The sequence below is a fragment of the Aquarana catesbeiana genome, linkage group LG13, assembly GCF_042186555.1.
Source record: "Aquarana catesbeiana isolate 2022-GZ linkage group LG13, ASM4218655v1, whole genome shotgun sequence".
Lineage (NCBI taxonomy): Eukaryota > Metazoa > Chordata > Amphibia > Anura > Ranidae > Aquarana > Aquarana catesbeiana.
The window spans coordinates 18091076-18111067 of NC_133336.1; the positions used below are offsets into that span (position 1 = coordinate 18091076).

The 19992-nt window shown below is 54.6% G+C and overlaps 2 protein-coding genes across 3 annotated transcripts in view; one reads left to right on the top strand and one right to left on the bottom strand.

Moving 5' to 3' along the window:
- The window catches only part of GOLGA5 (golgin A5), a 50792-nt gene extending 46642 nt beyond the window's left edge, over positions 1 to 4150 (bottom strand). For both annotated transcript variants that reach the window (XR_012237038.1, XM_073608849.1), the window contains exon 1: positions 3969 to 4150. The gene's annotated coding sequence lies outside the window, so the exon portion shown is untranslated. The remainder of the gene's footprint in view (positions 1 to 3968) is intronic.
- Positions 4151 to 5785: 1635 nt separating this feature from the next.
- The window catches only part of LOC141116506 (legumain-like), a 75793-nt gene continuing 61586 nt past the window's right edge, over positions 5786 to 19992 (top strand). The window contains exon 1 of the mRNA XM_073608881.1: positions 5786 to 5845. The gene's annotated coding sequence lies outside the window, so the exon portion shown is untranslated. The remainder of the gene's footprint in view (positions 5846 to 19992) is intronic.

Here is a 19992-nt window from a genome sequence, read left to right on the forward strand (position 1 = left end):
GGGAGCCCCCCCCCTCCAGGATCAGGGCAGAGGGGAGCCCCCCCCCCTCCAGGATCAGGGCAGAGGGGAGCCCCCCCCCTCCAGGATCAGGGCAGAGGGGAGCCCCCCCCCTCCAGGATCAGGGCAGAGGGGAGCCCCCCCCCCCTCCAGGATCAGGGCAGAGGGGAGCCCCCCCCCCTCCAGGATCAGGGCAGAGGGGAGCCCCCCCCCTCCAGGATCAGGGCAGAGGGGAGCCCCCCCCCTCCAGGATCAGGGCAGAGGGGAGCCCCCCCCCTCCAGGATCAGGGCAGAGGGGAGCCCCCCCCCTCCAGGATCAGGGCAGAGGGGAGCCCCCCCCCTCCAGGATCAGGGCAGAGGGGAGCCCCCCCCTCCAGGATCAGGGCAGAGGGGAGCCCCCCCCCTCCAGGATCAGGGCAGAGGGGAGCCCCCCCCCTCCAGGATCAGGGCAGAGGGGAGCCCCCCCCTCCAGGATCAGGGCAGAGGGGAGCCCCCCCCTCCAGGATCAGGGCAGAGGGGAGCCCCCCCCCTCCAGGATCAGGGCAGAGGGGAGCCCCCCCCTCCAGGATCAGGGCAGAGGGGAGCCCCCCCCCCCTCCAGGATCAGGGCAGAGGGGAGCCCCCCCCTCCAGGATCAGGGCAGAGGGGAGCCCCCCCTCCAGGATCAGGGCAGAGGGGAGCCCCCCCCCTCCAGGATCAAGACAGAGGGGAGCTCCCCCCTCCAGGATCAAGACAGAGGGGAGCCCCCCCCCTCCAGGATCAGGGCAGAGGGGAGCCCCCCCCTCCAGGATCAAGACAGAGGGGAGCTCCCCCCTCCAGAATCAGGGCAGAGGGGAGCCCCCCCTCCAGGATCAAGACAGAGGAGAGCTCCCCCCTCCAGGATCAAGACAGAGAGGAGCCCCCCCCTCCAGGATCAGGGCAGAGGGGAGCCCCCCCCCCCTCCAGGATCAGGGCAGAGGGGAGCCCCCCCCTCCAGGATCAGGGCAGAGGGGAGCCCCCCCCTCCAGGATCAGGGCAGAGGGGAGCCCCCCCCTCCAGGATCAGGGCAGAGGGGAGCCCCCCCCTCCAGGATCAAGACAGAGGGGAGCCCCCCCCTCCAGGATCAGGGCAGAGGGGAGCCCCCCCCCCTCCAGGATCAGGGCAGAGGGGAGCCCCCCCCTCCAGGATCAAGACAGAGGGGAGCTCCCCCCTCCAGAATCAGGGCAGAGGGGAGCCCCCCAGGATCAGGCCAGAGGGGAGCCCCCCCTCCAGGATCAGGGCAGAGGGGAGCCCCCCCCCTCCAGGATCAGGCCAGAGGGGAGCCCCCCCCCTCCAGGATCAGGGCAGAGGGGAGCCCCCCCCTCCAGGATCAGGGCAGAGGGGAGCCCCCCCCCCTCCAGGATCAAGACAGAGGGGAGCTCCCCCCTCCAGAATCAGGGCAGAGGGGAGCCCCCCCTCCAGGATCAAGACAGAGGGGAGCCCCCCCCTCCAGGATCAGGGCAGAGGGGAGCCCCCCCCCCTCCAGGATCAGGGCAGAGGGGAGCCCCCCCCCTCCAGGATCAAGACAGAGGGGAGCTCCCCCCTCCAGAATCAGGGCAGAGGGGAGCCCCCCCCCTCCAGGATCAGGCCAGAGGGGAGCCCCCCCCTCCAGGATCAAGACAGAGGGGAGCCCCCCCCCTCCAGGATCAGGCCAGAGGGGAGCCCCCCCCTCCAGGATCAAGACAGAGGGGAGCCCCCCCCTCCAGGATCAGGGCAGAGGGGAGCCCCCCCCCTCCAGAATCAGGGCAGAGGGGAGCCCCCCCCTCCAGGATCAAGACAGAGGGGAGCCCCCCCCTCCAGGATCAAGACAGAGGGGAGCCCCCCCCTCCAGGATCAAGACAGAGGGGAGCCCCCCCCTCCAGGATCAAGACAGAGGGGAGCCCCCCCCTCCAGGATCAGGGCAGAGGGGAGCCCCCCCCCCCCTCCAGGATCAGGGCAGAGGGGAGCCCCCCCCTCCAGGATCAAGACAGAGGGGAGCCCCCCCCCTCCAGGATCAGGCCAGAGGGGAGCCCCCCCTCTCCAGGATCAGGGCAGAGGGGAGCCCCCCCCCCCTCCAGGATCAGGCCAGAGGGGAGCCCCCCCCCCCTCCAGGATCAGGGCAGAGGGGAGCCCCCCCCTCCAGGATCAGGGCAGAGGGGAGCCCCCCCCTCCAGGATCAGGGCAGAGGGGAGCCCCCCCCTCCAGGATCAGGGCAGAGGGGAGCCCCCCCCCTCCAGGATCAAGACAGAGGGGAGCTCCCCCCTCCAGGATCAAGACAGAGGGGAGCCCCCCCCCTCCAGGATCAGGGCAGAGGGGAGCCCCCCCCTCCAGGATCAAGACAGAGGGGAGCTCCCCCCTCCAGAATCAGGGCAGAGGGGAGCCCCCCCTCCAGGATCAAGACAGAGGAGAGCTCCCCCCTCCAGGATCAAGACAGAGAGGAGCCCCCCCCTCCAGGATCAGGGCAGAGGGGAGCCCCCCCCCCCTCCAGGATCAGGGCAGAGGGGAGCCCCCCCCTCCAGGATCAGGGCAGAGGGGAGCCCCCCCCTCCAGGATCAGGGCAGAGGGGAGCCCCCCCCTCCAGGATCAGGGCAGAGGGGAGCCCCCCCCTCCAGGATCAGGGCAGAGGGGAGCCCCCCCCCCTCCAGGATCAGGGCAGAGGGGAGCCCCCCCCCCTCCAGGATCAGGGCAGAGGGGAGCCCCCCCCTCCAGGATCAAGACAGAGGGGAGCTCCCCCCTCCAGAATCAGGGCAGAGGGGAGCCCCCCAGGATCAGGCCAGAGGGGAGCCCCCCCTCCAGGATCAGGGCAGAGGGGAGCCCCCCCCCTCCAGGATCAGGCCAGAGGGGAGCCCCCCCCTCCAGGATCAGGGCAGAGGGGAGCCCCCCCCTCCAGGATCAGGGCAGAGGGGAGCCCCCCCCCCTCCAGGATCAAGACAGAGGGGAGCTCCCCCCTCCAGAATCAGGGCAGAGGGGAGCCCCCCCTCCAGGATCAAGACAGAGGGGAGCCCCCCCCTCCAGGATCAGGGCAGAGGGGAGCCCCCCCCCCTCCAGGATCAGGGCAGAGGGGAGCCCCCCCCCTCCAGGATCAAGACAGAGGGGAGCTCCCCCCTCCAGAATCAGGGCAGAGGGGAGCCCCCCCCCTCCAGGATCAGGCCAGAGGGGAGCCCCCCCCTCCAGGATCAAGACAGAGGGGAGCCCCCCCCTCCAGGATCAGGGCAGAGGGGAGCCCCCCCCCTCCAGGATCAGGCCAGAGGGGAGCCCCCCCCTCCAGGATCAAGACAGAGGGGAGCCCCCCCCTCCAGGATCAGGGCAGAGGGGAGCCCCCCCCCTCCAGAATCAGGGCAGAGGGGAGCCCCCCCCTCCAGGATCAAGACAGAGGGGAGCCCCCCCCTCCAGGATCAAGACAGAGGGGAGCCCCCCCCTCCAGGATCAAGACAGAGGGGAGCCCCCCCCTCCAGGATCAAGACAGAGGGGAGCCCCCCCCTCCAGGATCAGGGCAGAGGGGAGCCCCCCCCCCCCTCCAGGATCAGGGCAGAGGGGAGCCCCCCCCTCCAGGATCAAGACAGAGGGGAGCCCCCCCCCTCCAGGATCAGGCCAGAGGGGAGCCCCCCCTCTCCAGGATCAGGGCAGAGGGGAGCCCCCCCCCCCTCCAGGATCAGGCCAGAGGGGAGCCCCCCCCCCCTCCAGGATCAGGGCAGAGGGGAGCCCCCCCCTCCAGGATCAGGGCAGAGGGGAGCCCCCCCCTCCAGGATCAAGACAGAGGGGAGCCCCCCCCTCCAGGATCAGGGCAGAGGGGAGCCCCCCCCTCCAGGATCAAGACAGAGGGGAGCCCCCCCCCTCCAGGATCAGGGCAGAGGGGAGCCCCCCCCTCCAGGATCAGGGCAGAGGGGAGAGCCCCTCCCCCAGAGGGGGACCCCACACAAGGCCCGCCCCCAGGTCAGGTGCGGTGCGGTAGGTACCCCGGGGCCGTGCTCTCACCTCTCCCGGGCTGTACACAGGAAGACACGGCTCTCCTCACACTCTGCGCTCCGTTCTCCCCTCCATCCTGTACCGGAGACGTGGACCCGGAACTGCCTACACACCGAAGGACCCAAAACAGGCTGTCTGCGGCGCTGCCTGACCGCAACTCATCACCATAGAGTCTCGGAGGATAGAGCGGCCGGCCATAGATACCAGCGAGGCGACAGAGCGACCTCCCATAGAGACGTCTGGGAGGGGTAGAGCGGCTCACGATAGCGACTGACCGATAGAGCGGCGCAGAACGGCTGGAGGTCTCTGATAGTAATCACTGTGAAAATGAAAGCATAACTAGTTGCTATGGCAGCAGCTCCAGCATCAGCAGCAGCATCATCATCATTATTATTATTGTACAGGATTTATATCGCACCAACAGTTTGCAAAGCGCTTTACAACATGGGGACAGACAGGGGAGACGGTTACCAGCAGCCCTTGCGGGGGTAGTGTTACATTTGGGGTTCACCCCCCTACAAAGCACCCCGTCCCCATGTTGATGGGCCTCTTCCCCACAACCCTGACTGGTGGTTGTGGGGGTTTGCGGGTGGGGGGCTTATTGGAGTCTGGAAGCCCCCTTTAACAAGGAGTCCCCCAGATCCCAACCCTCTCCCCCATATGAATGAGTAGAGGTACATTGTATCCCTATTCATTCACAAAAAAAAAAAGTGTCAAAAATAAATAAAAACACAAGATTTTTTGATAAGACCATTATTAAAAACAAAAACAAAAAACGCTGACACGAACAAAAAAAAAAAAAAAAAACTTGCTGCTCGCCAGACACGTTTCCCTCCAGGGACAGAGCATTGTCTCACCAGACGAGCAGGATTCAAGCCGGTGGGGTGTGCAGTACCGCATTTGGCCAGAGGTTCGGGGGTGCTGGCGACGCTCGGAGACATTCCGTTCCCGAGTGTCTCCAAGCGCCTCCGTGTGTCTCTGGCACCCCCATACCTCTGGCCACATACAGTACTGCATACACCAGCAGTCACTGTGGGACCGATTATCTGAGTTTCCATTGATTCCTATGGGGAAACTCGCTTTGATATACGAGTGCTTTGGGTTACAAGCATCCTTCTGGAACGGATTATGCTCGTAATCCAAGGTACTACTGTACATTTCTTCCTGGTGCCAACATGGTGGCATACATGTAGTGGGTGGGGCTACTACCACTTGTATAGTGCCATGGATTGGTGCCCGATGTGTGTGATAGCGCTGGACCAATAGAACTAAAAAATTGGTTCCCATTGGATTTACCGTAAGGTGATTTTTCTCCAAAGAAGCAGATCCCTGATAAAAATATATAGTGGGTGGACCCGGTTCCGGTTCTAAGCTGCTTCTTTTTTGAAAGTGACAGAGGGAGTGCTCACCACACAGTAAACTCTTTGATGTGTACTGAGAAAAGCCTGGTACAAAAAGTTATTCTCTTTTGAAGGACTTTTTGAAACATTTAAAGGGTAAGAGCTGCTTCTTCACCCGACGCTTTTCAGTAAAAAACAAAGGAAAAAGTCCTCCCCTTCTTCAGGGCTTGAACAGTCTATGTTAATAAAATCACAGCAGAATGCAAGGGTCCCCAACCGCCAGGCCTTGGACCGGAGCCTGTTGATAACCGGGCCGCACATCGGGAGGTGAGCGGTGACCACGGTCTGCACAGAGCTATCACAGATTGAGGTCACCGCTCACCACCTGCTGTGCAGCCAATGCCCGTGTGTCCTCTCCCGGCTCCTCTGCCCGCCCAGCCGACGATGTTATCCTATTAGCAGGGCAGGAGCAGGAGGAGCTAAAGATCGGGAATGGAGAGCCGAGAGAGGATAAACGGACTGATCACAGCCTCTGCCCTGCCAAAGGTAGGCGTTCTAAGCAGGAGAGGCAGAGATTAGAATGGGGAGAGAGGAAAAAGGGGGGGGGGGGGACTGCAGGGGCACTGTGATGGAGGAGACTGTAATTGCTAGGGGCACTGTAATATAAAGGGGACTGCACTGTCCCCCACAGTGCCCCCTTTACAGTGCAGTCCTCTTTACACCACAGCCCCCCTTACATTACAGTGCCCCCACTTTACAGGGCACTACTCTTTAGACCACAGCCCCCCCTTTACATTACAGTGCCCCCCTTACATCACAGTGTCCTCTTTATATCACAGTGCCCCCTTTACAGTGCAGTCCTCTTTACACTACAGCCCCTCTTACATTACAGTGCCCCCACTTTACAGGGCACTACTCTTTACACCACAGCCCTCCCTTTACATCACAGTGCCCCCTTTACATTACAGTGTCCCCTTTACATTACAGTGCCCCTGTTACAGGGTAGTCCCCTTCACAACACAGCCCCCCTTTACATTTACAGTGCCTCTTTACAGAGCACTGCGCCGTAAAGGGAACTGAGGACACTAATATAAAGGAGGGACTGTGTTGTAAAGGGGGGCTGAGGACAGACTCCTTGAATATCCCATTTCTGACCCGTCCACCAACCCCCCCCCCCCCCCCCCATGAAACCAGTCCCTGGTACCAAAAAGGTTGGGAACCGCAGCACTAAGGGACCAGTTTTAGGCCTCGATGAAGACTAATGTCTCCTGATGGCACTAAGAGAAGCCATCTGAGTCCAATAGTGCCGTCAGGAAAAGCTTGATTTTTGGACTGGCCATCAAATCCTTTCTGGGAATCCATTGAGGGTCACAGAAATAATATATTGTTGGGTTTTTATTGCTATCTGCAGGAGGATTGGACACTAGCTAACAGTATATGAATCCTATGTCTCTCAATGGGCTCCAAAATAAGGATTTCATGGTGAGTATATAGCCAGGTGCCCTTCTGCTGTCTGAATTCTCTCCTCGACTGGGCTCTGTGCCCTTCAGCTGGCTTTATAACAATGCTGCACTGAGCAGAGTGGGTTGTGTGTCATCCCCCCGCCTGATCATGGACCCCTACCTCCGGGCAGCAGCAGACCCCAGCCAGTCAGCAGAAAGATGACTTGCTATGCAGCGTTTGCTTATGTTGTGAGCTGTAGTCCATAAAGGAGCACAGTACGGTGCAAGTGAAGGGAGGCTGATGGAGCTGTGGACTTCCATACCCAGATTCCCATTACACAGGGGGGGGAGGGGGGAGAAGAGACTGATGTTTCCCAGGCAATTCTGGAGAGATCTGGGTCTTCTGTGGGAGGAAGTTGAGCTGCAAAGATGAGTGCCAGGGTTATTTGCAGCATGGGGACCAGAGAGTGCAGACCCACCACTGGTGTGTCTGTGCCTGCACCAGAAAGGACGTAGACCTGTTGCTAGGGTCTGAGACTGGGACACTGAGAGATTGTTTGGTGAGCTGGGAATGGAGCCATAAGTGTCTATAGCAAGGGACAACCAGCGAGGACCAGAGCTGAGAGACTAAACCTTGTACAGACCTGTTCATGAGGTCCCGGGTACCTGAGGACAGCATCCCATCAAGTGAACTGGACTGAAGATCTGTGTACCAGGAGTAGTGAGCTGAATCATCTGAGCAAATCTCAACACTGACACAGCTAAGGAAATAGAGACTGCTCCTTACTAGGGATGAGCTTCGTGTTTGAGTCGAACCCATGTTCGACTCGAACATCGGCTGTTCGATCGTTCGCCGAATTGCGAACGATATGGGCCGTTCGCGCCAAATTCGTGTGGCGCGTCACGGCCCATAATTCACTGCGGCATTGCAGTGCATTGCTTGCTGATGATTGGCCAAGCATGCACTATGACCCGCATGCTTGGCCAATCACAGCGCTGCCTTAACAGAGAGCCATAATTGGCCAAAGCCAAGGAGGCTTTGGCCAATTATGGCTCAGGGAATTTAGTACACGCCCCACACTATATAAGGCCGCCTGCACGGCGGCCCTGTGCAGTGTGTTCCGGTGTGCTGAGAGAGAGAGAGAGACAGTGTCATTTCATTTGAGTTAGCTAGATTAGGCAGGACAGTCAGTCAGTTAGCTGCACTTAAAGTGTATTGTGTATATATATGCATCCCAGGTGTTGCATATATATATATATATATATACACTGTAGGGATGAGCTTCGTGTTCGAGTCGAACCCATGTTCGACTCGAACATCGGCTGTTCGATCGTTCGCCGAATTGCGAACGTTATGGGCCGTTCGCGCTAAATTCGTGTGGCGCGTCACGGCCCATAATTCACTGCGGCATCGCAGTGCATTGCTGGCTGATGATTGGCCAAGCATGCACTATGACCCGCATGCTTGGCCAATCACAGCGCTGTCAGTAGAGAGAGCTGTAATTGGCCAAAGCCAGGGTGGCTTTGGCCAATTATGGCTCAGGGGATTTAGTACACACCCCACACTATATAAGGCCGCCTGCACGGCGGCCCTGTGTAGTGTGTGTTCCGGTGTGCTGAGAGATAGAGAGAGAGAGAGACAGTGTCATTTGATTTGAGTTAGATAGATTAGGCAGAACAGTCAGTCAGTTAGCTGCACTTACAGTGTATTGTGTATATATATGCATCCCAGGTGTTGCATATATATATATACACTGTATTCAGTTTAGCTAGATCTGTTCCTGTTATCTTCTATCTAGACTATTTACATTTAATGCAGTGCGTCCTGCTCACAGTGTTCAGCTAGATCCGTTCCTGTTAAATTCCTACTGACCGGCAGGCTTGTCTGGTTACAGTATATAAAGCTACCTGAAGAAAATTACAGGTGTTCTATTTGATCCTATTAGTACCACGGTCAGGCAGCTAGACTATTTACATTTAGTACAGTGCGTCCTGCTCACAGTGTTCAGCTAGATCCGTTCCTGTTATCTTCCTACTGACAGGCAGGCTTGTCTGGTTACAGTATATAAAGCTACCTGAAGAAAATTACAGGTGTTCTATTTGATCCTATTAGTACCACGGTCAGGCAGCTAGACTATTTACATTTAGTACAGTGCGTCCTGCTCACAGTGTACAGCTAGATCCGTTCCTGTTATCTTCCTACTGACAGGCAGGCTTGTCTGGTTACAGTATATAAAGCTACCTGAAGAAAATTACAGGTGTTCTATTTGATCCTATTAGTACCACGGTCAGGCAGCTAGACTATTTACATTTAGTACAGTGCGTCCTGCTCACAGTGTACAGCTAGATCCGTTCCTGTTATCTTCCTACTGACAGGCAGGCTTGTCTGGTTACAGTATATAAAGCTACCTGAAGAAAATTACAGGTGTTCTATTTGATCCTATTAGTACCACGGTCAGGCAGCTAGACTATTTACATTTAGTACAGTGCGTCCTGCTCACAGTGTACAGCTAGATCTGTTCCTGTTATCTTCCTAATGACAGGCAGGCTTGTCTGGTTACAGTATATAAAGCTACCTGAAGAAAATTACAGGTGTTCTATTTGATCCTATTAGTACCACGGTCAGGCAGCTAGACTATTTACATTTAGTACAGTGCGTCCTGCTCACAGTGTTCAGCTAGATCCGTTCCTCTTATCTTCCTACTGACAGGCAGGCTTGTCTGGTTACAGTATATAAAGCTACTTGAAGAAAATTACAGGTGTTCTATCCCAGCTTAGTGCAGCTACAGGCCATTAGTATGTCTGGAAGGCCAAGAAGGAGAGGCAGACAGTCACAAGCCAATAAGAGAGGGCAAGCAGGCTCTGTGTCTAGTGCTGGTCGTGGAGACGGTGCATCCTCATCAGCACGTGGCCATGGGACACGCTTGGCCTTTTTTTCGGCAGCTGGCCATGTTGAGCCGCAACATGCGGAAGACTTGGTCGAGTGGATGACCAAGCCGTCCTCATCCTCCTCATCCTCTCTCACCCATGCCCAGGGTGCTTTGTCTGGCAAAGCAGCGGCCTCTTCCCTCAGCTCAATGTCATCAGTGACTCCTTCCCTAGCTCCACCATGTCCTCATGAGGATTCCCTCGAACTGTTTGACCACAGTGTTGGGTACATGCTCCAGGAGGATGCCCAGCGTTTGGAAGGCTCTGATGACGATACTGAGCTCGATGAAGGCAGTAACATGAGCGCGGACAGAGGGGGTGCCCAAGAAGGACAGCAATCTGGCAGTCATGCTCCCCCTGCTGCAGCATACTGCCAGGTTTGCTCCAGTGATGAGGAGGGAGGGGATGATGAGGTCACTGACTCAACGTGGGTGCCTGATAGGAGAGAGGAGGAGGAGGAGGAGGAGGAGGAGGAGGAGGAGGAGGAGGCGGCAGCACATCACCAACGAGGCAGGATGCCCTCCAGGGGCCAGCCTAAGGGCAGCACATTGACTGCATCACACCCCAAAGCTCCACATGTGCAGGGCGCTGCAGTCTCTGCGCGTTATTCAAAAAGTTCTTTGGTGTGGGCCTTTTTTGAGACGAGTGCATCAGATCGCACCGCTGCTATTTGCAACATATGTCTCAAGCGTATCTCGCGTGGCCAAAATATCTCCCGCTTGGGTACCACATGCTTGACCAGACATATGTTGACCTGCCATGCAGTTCGTTGGCAAGCGTATCTAAAAGACCCACACCAAAGAACAAAGAGGATCTCTCCTTGCTCCTCATCAGCTGAGATTTCCAACCCCACTAGACCTTCAGTCCTCTCTGAGACCTGCAGTGAGAGGAATGAAGGTGTAGAATTAGGTGTGTCACAGCCAAGTACTTGTGGGCAATCTGCTTTTGGTACACCGACGTCAGATTGTACCAGGCAAATTTCCCTGCCCCAGCTGCTGCACCGCCGAAAGAAGTTTGCTCCCAGCCATCCACATGCCCAGCGGTTGAATGCTAGCTTGGCAAAATTGCTAGCACTTCAACTGCTGCCTTTTCAGTTGGTAGACTCTGCCCCCTTCCGTGAGTTTGTGGAATGTGCGGTTCCTCAGTGGCAGGTACCCAAACGCCACTTTTTCTCACGGAAGGCGATTCCGGCTCTCTACCGGCATGTGGAAGGCAATGTCCATGCCTCGCTGGACAGGGCGGTCAGCGGTAAGGTGCATATTACCGCTGACTCATGGTCCAGCAGGCATGGACAGGGACGTTACCTAAGTTTCACGGCGCATTGGGTGACTCTGCTGGCAGCTGGGAAGGATGCAGGACAAGGTGCAGTAGTGTTGGAGGTTGTTCCGCCACCACGCCTCCAAAATGCTGATTGTGACACACCTCTCTCCTCCACCCCCTCCTCTTCTTCTTCCTCCATGGCCTCTTCCTCGGAACCAGCGGTGCTCCGTAGGCGTTCAAGGGGCTACGCAAGTACGCAGGCCAAAAGATGCCATGCGGTGCTTGAGCTGGTGTGCTTGGGGGACAGGAGCCACACTGGGGCAGAGGTTCTGTCAGCTCTGCAGGGGCAGGTTCAGAGGTGGTTGACGCCACGCCAACTTAAGGCAGGAATGGTGGTTTGCGACAATGGCACCAACCTCCTCTCTGCCCTCCGACAGGGACAAATGACCCATGTGCCCTGTTTGGCTCACGTCCTTAACTTGGTGGTGCAGCGGTTCTTGGGCAGGTACCCGGGCTTACAGGATGTCCTGAGGCAGGCCAGGAAAGTCTGTGTGCATTTCCGCCGGTCATATAATGCCAGTGCTCGGCTGACGGACCTCCAAAAGGAGTTTAACCTGCCCAAGAACCGCCTAATCTGTGACATGCCCACCAGGTGGAACTCAACGTTGGCCATGCTGCAGCGGCTGCACACGCAGCAGAGGGCCATAAATGAGTACCTGTGCGACTATGGCACCAGGACAGGGTCAGGGGAGCTTGGTTTTTTTTCCCCACGCCAGTGGGCCATGATCAGGGATGCATGCACTGTCCTGTCACCATTCGAGGAGGCCACGAGGATGGTGAGCAGTGACAGTGCATGCATCAGTGACACTGTCCCCCTTGTCCACCTGTTGGAGCACACGCTGCGTGGAATAATGGACAGGGCACTTGAGGCAGAACAGAGGCAGGAAGAGGAGGACTTCCTTAGCTCTCAAGGCCCCCTTTATCCAGACAGTGTTCCTGCGTGCCCGCCGATCACACAGGAAGAGGACGAGGAGGAAGAGGAGGAGGAGGAAGATTGTGTCAGTATGGAGGTGGAGCCTGGCACTCAGCATCAGCAGCAGTCTTTAAGGGATCAGTCCCAAGAAACACATGGACTTGTACGTGGCTGGGAGGAGGTGGCTGCGGACCATGTCGTTCTTAGTGACCCAGAGGACTCCGGACCGAATGCCTCAGCAAACCTACGCTGCATGGCCTCCCTGATCCTGCAAAGCCTGCGTAAGGATCCTCGTATTCGTGGTATCAAGGAGAAGGACCAATACTGGCTGGCAACCCTCCTTGATCCACGTTACAAGGGTAAGGTTGCGGACCTTATCTTGCCATCGCAGAGGGAGCAGAGGATGAAACATCTTCGGGAGGCCTTGCAGAAAGGTCTGTGCAACGCGTTCCCAGAGACTGGGAGGTTACAAACTCCTGTTTCTGGACAACGTGTTGCTGAGGCTTCGGTCAGTCAAAGAAGGAGCGGTGGAGAAGGTGGCCGTCTGACCGATGCGTTCAGACAATTTTTTGGTCCGCAGCCCCAAGGTATGATCGGTTCCAGCAACCATCGCCAGCGTCTGTTTTACATGGTGCAGGAATACCTAGGGGCAAGATCAGACTTGGACACCTTTCCCACCGAAAATCCTCTGGGTTACTGGGTCTTGAGGATGGATCACTGGCCAGAGCTTGCACAGTATGCAATTGAGCTACTGGCCTGTCCTGCATCCAGCGTTCTTTCGGAACGCACATTCAGTGCTGCTGGAGGCGTGGTAACCGATCACAGGGTGCGTCTGTCCACCGACTCGGTCGATCGGCTGACCTTCATAAAAATGAATGAGTCTTGGATCACCACCAGCTACCAAGCACCTGATGCTGATGTAACCGAATAATTTTTTTTGAAATCTCAGATCCCTTCAAAGACTGCCTATGCTGATGCTGAGTGACTATCCCTGAGTAATTATCCTCTTCCTCCTCAATCATCACGCTGATAGCTTGTTGCAGTGTTGTGGCACCAGCACCAGTGCCTAAGGCCCAATTTTTCTGCCCCTGTCTAACAGGGGCGTGTAATTACAATTTTTGATGCAATACTTTGCAGCAGGGCTCGTTCCTGCGTTCCAACTAGAGTGTCTGTGAGGGGTTGCAGTGTTGTGGCACCAGCACCAGTGCCTAAGGCCCAATTTTTCTGCCCCTGTCTAACAGGGGCGTGTAATTACAATTTTTGAAGCAATAATTTGCAGCAGGGCTCGTTCCTGCGTTCCAACTAGAGTGTCTGTGAGGGGTTGCAGTGTTGTGGCACCAGCACCAGTGCCTAAGGCCCAATTTTTCTGCCCCTGTCTAACAGGGGCGTGTAATTACAATTTTTGAAGCAATAATTTGCAGCAGGGCTCGTTCCTGCGTTCCAACTAGAGTGTCTGTGAGGGGTTGCAGTGTTGTGGCACCAGCACCAGTGCCTAAGGCCTAATTTTTCAGCTCCTGTTCAACAGGGGCATGTAATTACAATTCTTGATCTAATATTTCACAGCAGGGCCCTGTGAGGGCTTACAGTGTTGTGGCCACAGCAACACCTAAGGCCCAAATTTCTGCTGAGTATATAGGGCAGGACCCTACTTTCAAACATCTAACTTACAAACGACTCCTACTTGCAAACGGAAGGAGACAACAGGAAGTGAGATGAAATCTACCCCTAGGAAGGGAAATTCTCTCCTGTAAGAGTTAATATGGGAAAACAAGTTCTCCTTTCCACTGATGCTTTCCAATCCTTGTTCCACAAAAAAACCCAAATTTTCAAAAAACATTTTTCATTGGGACAAAAAAGTGAGGTGAAATCTTCTGAAGAGGAGGAAAGACAGCAAAACAAATGTCACAGGGGTGATAACCCTTCCCTATGTTTTCCAAAAAGCTTAGAAAAGATTTTTTGGCTGGAGCTAAACACGTTAAAAATGTTCAAAATTACAAACAGATTCTACTTAACAACAAACCTACAGTCCCTGTCTTGTTTGCACCGCCTGTATACTGCTGTTCAGAGTATATAGGGCCTGGTGGCCCCACACCTTTCCTTATTTTAATTTGGGTGCGGGGTTCCCCTTAATATCCATACAAGACCCAAAGGGACTGGTAATGGACTGGGGGGTACCCATGCCGTTTGTCTCACTGATTTTCATCCATATTGCCATGACCCGACATGACATTAAACCCGCAAGCAGTTTTAAATGAGATTTTTTCCTTTAAAAATGACATTTGGTGCAGGGACTGTTCTAAACATGGGAAACACGCGTCACTTTACAGGCATACTATAGACACCCCCCAGGTACGATATTTAAAGGAATATTTCACTTTTTTTTTTTTACTTTAAGCATCATTAAAATCACTGCTCCCGAAAAAACGGCCGTTTTTAAAAGTTTTTTTTGCATTGATACATGTCCCCTGGGGTAGGACCCGGGTCCCCAAACCCTTTTTAGGACAATACCATGCAAATTAGCCTTTAAAATGAGCACTTTTGATTTCGAACGTTCGAGTCCCATAGACGTCAATGGGGTTCTAACGTTCGTGCGAACTTTCGGTCCGTTCGCGGGTTCTGGTGCGAACCGAACCGGGGGGTGTTCGGCTCATCCCTAATACACTGTATTCAGTTTAGCTAGATCCGTTCCTGTTATCTTCTAGACTATTTACATTTAGTGCAGTGCGTCCTGCTCACAGTGTTCAGCTAGATCCATTCCTGTTATATTCCTACTGACAGGCAGGCTTGTCTTGTTACAGTATTTTGAAGAAAATTACTGGTGTTCTTTTGATCCTATTAGTACCACAGTCAGGCAGCTAGACTATTTACAGTTAGTGCAGTGCGTCCTGCTCACAGTGTTCTGCTAAACCTACAAGTTAGTGGGGTGCGTCCTGCTCACAGTGTTCAGCTAAACCTACAAGTTAGTGGGGTGCGTCCACCTCACAGTGTTCAGCTAAACCTACAAGCTAGTGGGGTGCGTCCTGCTCACAGTGTTCAGCTAGAGCCGTTCCTGTTATCTTCTTACTGACAGGCAGGCTTGTCTTGTTACAGTATTTTAAAGAAAATTGCTGGTGTTCTTTTGATCCTATTAGTACCACAGTCAGGCAGCTAGACTATTTACAGTTAGTGCAGTGCGTCCTGCTCACAGTGTTCTGCTAAACCTACAAGTTAGTGGGGTGCGCCCTGCTCACAGTGTTCAGCTAAACCTACAAGTTAGTGGGGTGCGTCCACCTCACAGTGTTCAGCTAAAGCTACCTGTAGAAGGTTGGTGGTGTTCTCATACTACAGGCAGGCAGTTGATTTTGCTAGCTGCAGTATCAGTACATATATATATATATATATATATATATATATATATATATATATATATATCCCAGCTTAGTGCAGCTACAGGCCATTAGTATGTCTGGAAGGCCAAGAAGGAGAGGCAGACAGTCACAAGCCAATAAGAGAGGGCAAGCAGGCTCTGTGTCTAGTGCTGGTCGTGGAGACGGTGCATCCTCATCAGCACGTGGCCATGGGACACGCTTGGCCTTTTTTTCGGCAGCTGGCCATGTTGAGCCGCAACATGCGGAAGACTTGGTCGAGTGGATGACCAAGCCATCCTCATCCTCCTCATCCTCTCTCACCCATGCCCAGGGTACTTTGTCTGGCAAAGCAGCGGCCTCTTCCCTTGGCTCAATGTCATCAGTGACTCCTTCCCTAGCCCCACCATGTCCTCCTGAGGAGTCCCTCGAACTGTTTGACCACAGTGTTGGGTACATGCTCCAGGAGGATGCCCAGCGTTTGGAAGGCTCTGATGATGATACTGAGCTCGATGAAGGCAGTAACACGAGCACGGACAGAGGGGGTGCCCAAGAAGGACAGCAATCTGGCAGTCATGCTCCCCCTGCTGCAGCATACTGCCAGGTTTGCTCCAGTGATGAGGAGGGAGGGGATGATGAGGTCACTGACTCAACGTGGGTGCCTGATAGGAGAGAGGAGGAGGAGGAGGAGGAGGAGGAGGCGGCACATCACCAACGAGGCAGGATGCCCTCCAGGGGCCAGCCTAAGGGCAGCACATTGACTGCATCACACCCCAAAGCTCCACATGTGCAGGGCTCTGCAGTCTCTGCGCGTTATTCAAAAAGTTCTTTGGTGTGGGCCTTTTTTGAGACGAGTGCATCAGATCGCACCGCTGCTATTTGCAACATATGTCTCAAGCGTATCTCGCGTGGCCAAAACATCTCCCGCTTGGGTACCACATGCTTGACCAGACATATGTTGACCTGCCATGCAGTTCGTTGGCAAGCGTATCTAAAAGACCCACACCAAAGAACAAAGAGGACCTCTGCTTGCTCCTCATCAGCTGAGATTTCCAACCCCACTAGACCTTCAGTCCTCTCTGAGACCTGCACTGAGAGGAATGAAGGTGTAGAATTAGGTGTGTCACAGCCACGTACTTGTGGGCAATCTGATTTTGGTACACCGACGTCAGATTGTACCAGGCAAATTTCCCTGCCCCAGCTGCTGCACCGCCGAAAGAAGTTTGCTCCCAGCCATCCACATGCCCAACGATTGAATGCTAGCTTGGCAAAATTGCTAGCACTTCAACTGCTGCCTTTTCAGTTGGTAGACTCTGCCCCCTTCCGTGAGTTTGTGGAAATGTGCGGTTCCTCAGTGGCAGGTACCCAAACGCCACTTTTTCTCACGGAAGGCAATTCCGGCTCTCTACCAGCATGTGGAAGGCAATGTCCATGCCTCGCTGGACAGGGCGGTCAGCGGTAAGGTGCATATTACCGCTGACTCATGGTCCAGCAGGCATGGACAGGGACGTTACCTAAGTTTCACGGCGCATTGGGTGACTCTGCTGGCAGCTGGGAAGGATGCAGGACAAGGTGCAGTAGTGTTGGAGGTTGTTCCGCCACCACGCCTCCAAAATGCTAATGATTGTGACACACCTCTCCTCCACCCCCTCCTCTTCTTCTTCCTCCATGGCCTCTTCCTCGGAACCAGCGGTGCTCCGTAGTCGTTCAAGGGGCTACGCAAGTACGCAGGCCAAAAGATGCCATGCGGTGCTTGAGCTGGTGTGCTTGGGGGACAGGAGCCACACTGGGGCAGAGGTTCTGTCAGCTCTGCAGGGGCAGGTTCAGAGGTGGTTGACGCCACGCCAACTTAAGGCAGGAATGGTGGTTTGCGACAATGGCACCAACCTCCTCTCTGCCCTCCGACAGGGACAAATGACCCATGTTCCCTGTTTGGCTCACGTCCTTAACTTGGTGGTGCAGCGGTTCTTGGGCAGGTACCCGGGCTTACAGGATGTCCTGAGGCAGGCCAGGAAAGTCTGTGTGCATTTCCGCCGGTCATATAATGCCAGTGTTCGGCTGACGGACCTCCAAAAGGAGTTTAACCTGCCCAAGAACCGCCTAATCTGTGACATGCCCACCAGGTGGAACTCAACGTTGGCCATGCTGCAGCGGCTGCACACGCAGCAGAGGGCCATCAATGAGTACCTGTGCGACTATGGCACCAGGACAGGGTCAGGGGAGCTTGGTTTTTTTTCCCCACGCCAGTGGGCCATGATCAGGGATGCATGCACTGTCCTGTCACCATTTGAGGAGGCCACGAGGATGGTGAGCAGTGACAGTGCATGCATCAGTGACACTGTCCCCCTTGTCCACCTGTTGGAGCACACGCTGCGTGGAATAATGGACAGGGCACTTGAGGCAAAACAGAGGCAGGAAGAGGAGGACTTCCTTAGCTCTCAAGGCCCCCTTTATCCAGACAGTGTTCCTGCGTGCCCGCCGATCACACAGGAAGAGGACGAGGAGGAAGAGGAGGAGGAGGAGGAGGAAGATTGTGTCAGTATGGAGGTGGAGCCTGGCACTCAGCATCAGCAGCAGTCTTTAAGGGATCAGTCCCAAGAAACACATGGACTTGTACGTGGCTGGGAGGAGGTGGCTGCGGACCATGTCGTCATTAGTGACCCAGAGGACTCCGGACCGAATGCCTCAGCAAACCTACGCTGCATGGCCTCCCTGATCCTGCAAAGTCTGCGTAAGGATCCTCGTATTCGTGGTATCAAGGAGAAGGACCAATACTGGCTGGCAACCCTCCTTGATCCACGTTACAAGGGTAAGGTTGCGGACCTTATCTTGCCATCGCAGAGGGAGCAGAGGATGAAACATCTTCGGGAGGCCTTGCAGAAAGGTCTGTGCAACGCGTTCCCAGAGACTGGGAGGTTACAAACTCCTGTTTCTGGACAACGTGTTGCTGAGGCTTCGGTCAGTCAAAGAAGGAGCGGTGGAGAAGGTGGCCGTCTGACTGATGCGTTCAGACAATTTTTTGGTCCGCAGCCCCAAGGTATGATCGGTTCCAGCAACCATCGCCAGCGTCTGTTTTACATGGTGCAGGAATACCTAGGGGCAAGATCAGACTTGGACACCTTTCCCACCGAAAATCCTCTGGGTTACTGGGTCTTGAGGATGGATCACTGGCCAGAGCTTGCACAGTATGCAATTGAGCTACTGGCCTGTCCTGCATCCAGCGTTCTTTCGGAACGCACATTCAGTGCTGCTGGAGGCGTGGTAACCGATCACAGGGTGCGTCTGTCCACTGACTCGGTCGATCGACTGACCTTCATAAAAATGAATGAGTCTTGGATCACCACCAGCTACCAAGCACCTGATGCTGATGTAACCGAATAATTTTTTTTGAAATCTCAGATCCCTTCAAAGACTGCCTATGCTGATGCTGAGTGACTATCCCTGAGTAATTATCCTCTTCCTCCTCAATCATCACGCTGATAGCTTGTAAGAACATTTTTGGTTCTGGGTGCCACCACCAGTGCCTAAGGCACAATTTTTCAGCCCCTGTTTAACAGGGGCGTGTAATTACGATTTTTGATGTAATACTTTGCAGCAGGGCTCGTTCCTGCATTCCAACTAGAGTGTCTGTGAGGGGTTGCAGTGTTGTGGCACCAGCACCAGTGCCTAAGGCCCAATTTTTCAGCCCTTGTTTAACAGGGGCGTGTAATTACAATTTTTGATGCAATACTTTGCAGCAGGGCTCGTTCCTGCATTCCAACTAGAGTGTCTGTGAGGGGTTGCAGTGTTGTGGCACCAGCACCAGTGCCTAAGGCCTAATTTTTCAGCTCCTGTTCAACAGGGGCATGTAATTACAATTCTTGATCTAATATTTCACAGCAGAGCCCTGTGAGGGCTTACAGTGTTGTGGCCACAGCAACACCTAAGGCCCAAATTTCTGCTGAGTATATAGGGCAGGACCCTACTTTCAAACAACTAACTTACAAACGACTCCTACTTGCAAACGGAAGGAGACAACAGGAAGTGAAATCTACCCCTAGGAAGGGAAATTCTCTCCTGTAAGAGTTAATATGGGAAAAACATTTCTCCTTTCCACTGATGCTTTCCAATCCATTGGGACAAAAAGTGAGGTGAAATCTTCTGAAGAGGAGGAAAGACAGCAAAACAAATGTCACAGGGGTGATAACCCTTCCCTATGTTTTCCAAAAAGCTTAAAAAAGATTTTTTGGCTGGAGCTAAACACGTTAAAAATGTACCCGTTCAAAATTACAAAGAGATTCTACTTAACAACAAACCTACAGCCTGTATACTGCTGTTCAGAGTATATAGGGCCTGGTGGCCCCACACCTTTCCTTATTTTAATTTGGGTGCGGGGTTCCCCTTAATATCCATACAAGACCCAAAGGGCCTGGTAATGGACTGGGGGGTACCCATGCCGTTTGTCTCACTGATTTTCATCCATATTGCCATGACCCGACATTACATTAAACCCTCAAGCAGTTTTAAATGAGATTTTTTCCTTTAAAAATGACATTTGGTGCAGGGACTGTTCTAAACACGGGAAACATGCGTCACTTTACAGGCATACTATAGGCACCCCTCAGGTACGATATTTAAAGGAATATTTCACTTTTTTTTTTTTTTACTTTAAGCATCATTAAAATCACTGCTCCCGAAAAAACGGCCGTTTTTAAAAGTTTTTTTTGCATTGATACATGTCCCCTGGGGTAGGACCCGGGTCCCCAA